The sequence below is a fragment of the Eriocheir sinensis genome, chromosome 57, assembly GCF_024679095.1.
Source record: "Eriocheir sinensis breed Jianghai 21 chromosome 57, ASM2467909v1, whole genome shotgun sequence".
Classification (NCBI taxonomy): domain Eukaryota; kingdom Metazoa; phylum Arthropoda; class Malacostraca; order Decapoda; family Varunidae; genus Eriocheir; species Eriocheir sinensis.
The window spans coordinates 5,885,910-5,891,909 of record NC_066565.1 but is presented as its reverse complement, the minus strand read 5'-3'; the positions used below and the strand labels follow the sequence as shown (position 1 = coordinate 5,891,909).

Here is a 6,000-nt window from a genome sequence, read left to right as displayed (position 1 = left end):
TATTATACTTGAGGTGAGATGGTTTCTTGTGGAATCCGGTTATGACCAATACGTAAAAGTGGGGAAAAAAAGTGTAAATGAAACATTTGTTGGGATTTTGGACACCACGCTGACGTGAAATTGCGTAAATAGAAACCACAGTAATCGAGGGATACCTGTATATATATATCTATATATATATATATATATATATATATATATATATATATATATATATATATATATATATATATATATATATATATATATATATATATATATATATATATATATATATATATATATATATATATATATATATATATATATATATATATATATATACAGTGACACCTTTTTGGTCATAGCTTAACCCTTCACTCCTGTATATATGAAGATATTAACAATGCCTTATGTTTTAGCTTGTGATGAAATCATCATATCTGCAAAAGCGTAAGTGTAAATTTTCTTTTATCTCAACATGTATTTCCTTACCTACCACTCAAACTCATAAGCCCCAGTACATTGTTATGCTTATGATGATTATAGTGCATTTATTAGCAGACATGGGGTAATCATTATCTGTGCTGACAGTGGACCTCCAACTTGCCAAGAGTTAGAAATCTATTGTATGAGTATGTACCTTATGAACTATTAATATTGTACTACATTACTAATAAATACTGCACATGCATTTCGGCACTTTCTTTCAAAATGTTGTGGTACAGTATAAATTGATATTATTCATATCATATTTAGTAAATATGGTAAACAGTATGAAATGTGCAAGTTCACCTTTTAGCTCTTCCTATAATCACGACTGTAATTATGATTAATACAGCAAGTAATTGTAATCATAATCAATTACATCTAATTTTATTGTATTCTTAATCGTAATTGTGAAAATAAAGTAATTATAATAGTCATCAATTGCATAACATAGGTAATTGCCCCATGTCTGTTTATTAGTATTTACAGTAATTTCTGCATGCTAGATTATTTACCTTGCTGCTGTTGTAACTTTGGGCTATAGAGCACACCTCTCCTTGATCTTCTGGTACCAGGGACTCTGAATGTTTTTGAATCCTAGAAACGCCCCTACTTACAACATCATCCATATAGATACCAATTTATTACAATTACTATAATAATTTCCATTTCTATTGCAGTTAAGTTTGCAGGAATGAGTCAAGGCGGTAGCTGGCCTGTTTTCAGTATCTAATTATCATAACTGCCTCTAAATCTATGTAGCTACACTTCTTGTACGCATGATCAGAGACAGTGATTGAGTTTAACTAATGCCAGTATGTTTTACATTTTTATAACTTATTTTTCTTTACTAAGTAAGATATTTCTTTCCAGGTATGATTACACAAGGGATCGAACATGACATAATTTTGGACAGAGTGCGGGAGTCAGCAGGCAGTAATCGAATGTCTTTCTTAGAAAAGAAGGATATAGATAATATTTGTGTTAGGTATGGATTGAATAAAACCCACAGCAGACACTCTGATGACAGCACAAGTGTACGATTAATTGTGAAGGAGAAACTTTTTAAGAGAATGGTAGACTTGATGAAGAAAAGAACTGGAAAACCTTTCAGAGAGAGACATGAAAAAGGCATGAAGCTCGAAGTTACTCAGGAGGATCATGGCCTTTTCACTGTGTCCTCTGAATCTTTTGAAAATAAGCTTTATGAGATACAGACAAATAATCCTACTTGTGAAGTATGTAGGGAAAGGTGTCCAGACTGTCATGTCTGTAAATGCATGTATGTGTGCACATGTGATGACAATGCTAAAGGTATGAAGAACATATGTAAGCATATACATGCAGTTGCAGAATTTTTAAGAAATAAGTCACAGATAGCTAAACCAAAGTTGCCAACAGAAGAAATTGAAAAGATCCATGATGTTGTAAGTAATGAGGAAATAGCCAAACCTAAGGTGTCAACAGAAGAAATTAATATGATTCATGATGTAAGTAATGAGGAAACCTATGATAGACAAGTTGTGAAATACCAGGAACAATTGAAAAACAAAATTATGTTACAGCTTCTCCCAAAATGTAGTGAAAGTAAGGACCTTCAAGTTTTGAAAACTGCTAATAGCTTGTTGTGTAAGTTAATTGCAACATTAGATGCTGGCACGAGTTATCCACAAACAACAGTAACTGGCCTGTGGATGTGACAACTGTTTCAGAGCCAGGTAATAAAAAGTGTGTTAAGCAAGACCGGTTGTATTCGACAAGGAAGAGAAAACGAGAAAATATAGGTATGTGCTTAAAAAAGCCTAGTTCAAAAGCAAGATTAATAATTGGGAGAGTCTTGCAAAGTCTGAGTCTGATGTAAGTGTTCCAGTACTATCAGAAGGTAGAATAGCGATGAACATAGTTATTGAGGTATTAAGTCTAAGGTGTGATCGAAAAATGTGTCAAGTTAAAGGTGTACCTATCTCATGTCTTTCTACCATAGTCCACAAATTTTTCAGTAACCCTTTGTATTAAAAGCAATGCTAGTGTATCAAGGTAAAAAAAAGTAGATGCTTTTGTCTTATGTATTGAATCCTATGTCCACTGAGTGGTCTGTTTACTTTAATGTTTGAGGATTATTATATTAACCAAAGCTGGGTATACTTGTATGTAGTATGTAATTCTGATATTTGTCTTATATGTGGTTTTGGCACTGGCCAAAGGGAAAGGATAGTGTCAAGGAAAAAGTCGTAGATGCTTTTGTATTATGTATTGAGTCCCATGTCAGTGAGTGGTTTCCTTACTTAAATTTATTTTTGAGGATTCGGTATTATCTCAACCAAGGCTACTGTACTTGAATGTACCATGTTCTTCTGGAATGTGTCTGATATGTGGCCTTTGCCTCTGGCCAAAGGGAAAGGATAAAACAACCTATTAAAAATGAGCATGTCAGGATTGTCATCATAATTAGCAAAAGTTTTGTTACATAAGGAGTTTGTAAATATATCATTATTGATGGCCTTGTTATAATTTACCCCTATTATGCACAACTTACCTCTCCCAGCCCCACTATATCTTCTATTTCATACACCTAGTTCATTCGGTAATGTATCTTCCATCTGTTTAGGTAGAGGTGTATGTGTGCAGCATGTAAATAGGGAGAAATGGAGAATGTGCCAGTCACAGAAAAGAGGTAAGTATTAAGTATTTCAACACCCTCTTTTCTGGACGAAACTAATTTTTTTACGGTAGATTTTGGCTTGTTTTTAATTAATCCACCACTTGTTTTTGGCACAAATCAACCAAATTTTTTTTATTCCCCCCAGAAACTAATGTGATTTACACCAAAAATAACTAGTAAATGAATTAAAACAAGCCGAAATCTACCAGAAAAAATTAGTTTCGTCCAGAACAGACAACCAAACCTAACCTAACCAACCTAACCCAACCCAACCTAACCTAACCAACCTAATCTAACCCAACTTAACCTAACCTAACCCAGTGTGCCCTCTGGCTTTGATGCGGGTTGATGTATCGCTGCCGACTTCTGATCGCTAAAAATGCAATTAAATTTTAAAAAATTCTGTGTAAGCCATTATAAACAGAGTGCGCCTTGTCAATATGGGGTTCAATTTACTCGTAATGAGGAGCTCTATCTCATGAGGTGGGTAAAAACACCAAGAAGAAAGTGGTGAAGTGCATAATGAATACCGAAAAATGTGGGGTAGTGATAGGTGAACAGGAAAGTTAGGTTGATAAAGATTTTTAGTATATGCCTGGGGACAGTGTTATGTAAGCATGTAGAAGTGGATGGTGGAACAAGGACAGGGGATGTAAAATGTAGGAATGTTTTAGAAGCACTGGGTAGGATTTTAATGTTTCATGGAGGTGAAGAGGAACGTAAGGAATAGCATCATTTTGCCAACATTACCGTATGGATCAGATACATGTTCATGGAATATTGCACAGCAGTCAAGGTTGCGGGCTATGGTAACGAGTTATTTGAGAAGTGCATGGCTAATCTAAATTTGTGAGCCAGCTGAAATTAACTTTGCAGGGCTGATTAATTTATATCCTTATGGACTTGACTTACCTAACCCTACGGCGACTTTTACTTAAAACTCCAAACCTCTGTTTACTTAGCAATAAATGGGTTTCAATTGTAAGTCGGCTTATGCTTTGTATTCAAGGTCTGGACACCTTTAAAGAGGGCTTCCCAGTGGTTTCGCCACCTGTAGGTATTCGCACCTTAAACTGTTCGGGATTCGCCCAAGATAAAAAAAGGTTTCGCTACACTAAGCATCCCTTAAGACCTTACCAGTCGATAACGCCCCTAAATAGTTGCTAACATCGCTAAATAGTCACTAACGCAACTAAATATTCGCTAATATCACTACAAGCAGTCATTTATACTGAAAGTTGCACTATTTGAAGCATGGGTGACGAATCATCTGGGTGTGCCCCCACCTGTTATACTTGCCACATCTTATTTGTTTAATGTAGCCATCTATATTATTATAATGCCCTATGTCGTCAAGGGTGACTGCAAAGGGTGCCGTATAATGTCAGGCATCTCCCATCCCTGTACATCTCCTTCGCTGTCAGGCTTGTCAGCTGAGTTTTGTTTACAAATGACGTCATCGAAAGCGAGAGGGGGAGAGGGGAGGCGAAGTGAACCAATCACAGACGCGCTGCTGAACAGCCAATCAGATGCGTCGGGCGCCAGAATGAGCCGCCTGTCTGTTTCCTACCCTCATCAGGACACTTCTCCCGAAATTGACCTCTGATTTTGGACACTCCTTTAACCTCTGTTCGGGAGCAGTGAGTAGCGGGCTTTTTTTTTTTTTTTTTTTGCGCCCTTGAGCTGTCTCCTTAGCTGTAAATAAAAAAAAAAATATTAGAATGGGCTAATAAAAGCTGGACGCACCTTGGGCCAGCGTTACCAGATTATCGCACTCGGCACACTGTATTTTGCGGTTTTTGACTCAACTGTCGCAAAAAGGCATCAGTAATTTAAGATTTCAACAATAACTTCAACTGAATATCGTAATTTTTGAGAGTATGCGATTTTTAGGTCTGAAACAGAAATGCAATGTTCTGAGTACGACAATTTGGTATCTCTGCTATTGACTCGTGAACGGTGGGGCGAGAAATACCTCCTGGCTCTACTGTCCGCTACGCATGCGCACTGGGAAATACACAACAGGAAAACACATTAATTTGCCTTATTTTTATCTAATATGTCCATTTTTTATCTTTATGTTGATTTATATTGCCTGCAAGAAAACAAAACACCAAACCAACAGACCAAACAATTAAAAACTGAGTGAACATCAACGTGGGGCAATTCTTTATAAAATCTACTCTATTCGTGTGTCATATTTTTATTATAGCCATCTCCGGACTGAAAGTGTTGCTCTGATGCTTAATTGTTCCGTGCATTGGAGCCGAAACAGGACAAATACACGACAGCGGTGAGTGAAAGATAGAAAAAAGTAGGCACGTTGAACCTCTCTGAGAGTTATTTTCCGGGTGAGCTGATTCTCGCAACACTCGCTGCTTCGAGACAACACGGGGGCGACGCGTGCGGGTAAGCCATACATGTTTTCACCCATTACTCGTATATTCGGGCACCCCCAGGGACGCCTCGCTGCCCGGATACTTATTAGATGACATAGTTTAAGCTGTGAGTGAATAATGTCCGCGGGGTGCGAGGTGGAGGAAGCATTGCCTGCAGACACGAGGGGCGGGAGGTGGTGGTGGCGGCGGCCGCGCGGCGTCCATTGACCTTCCACTCGGGCCTTTGCTGTTGTCCTTTTTCCTCGTGGCAAAGATGAAGTAAAGTTTGTGGCATACGTTATAGCTGCGCGTGGCCTCGGTGCTCATCTTCGTCGCATTGGCCTTTGAGCCCGTGGTGGGAAGGAGGCACCACCCCGCGGGGCACAGGGCCAGGGCCAGGGGGTCACCACAGAGTGCCTTCCCCAGGTGTCCCCAGGTACCCATTTATCAGCCAGCCCGAAAAGGAGGATGAACAGCTGGGTGAGCTGCACG

The 6,000-nt window shown here is 38.3% G+C and overlaps 1 protein-coding gene across 1 annotated transcript in view; it reads left to right on the top strand.

Moving 5' to 3' along the window:
• The first annotated feature begins 5,517 nt into the window (after window positions 1-5,517).
• The window catches only part of LOC126984726 (uncharacterized), an 81,746-nt gene continuing 81,263 nt past the window's right edge, over window positions 5,518-6,000 (top strand). The window contains exon 1 of the mRNA XM_050838732.1: window positions 5,518-5,539. The gene's annotated coding sequence lies outside the window, so the exon portion shown is untranslated. The remainder of the gene's footprint in view (window positions 5,540-6,000) is intronic.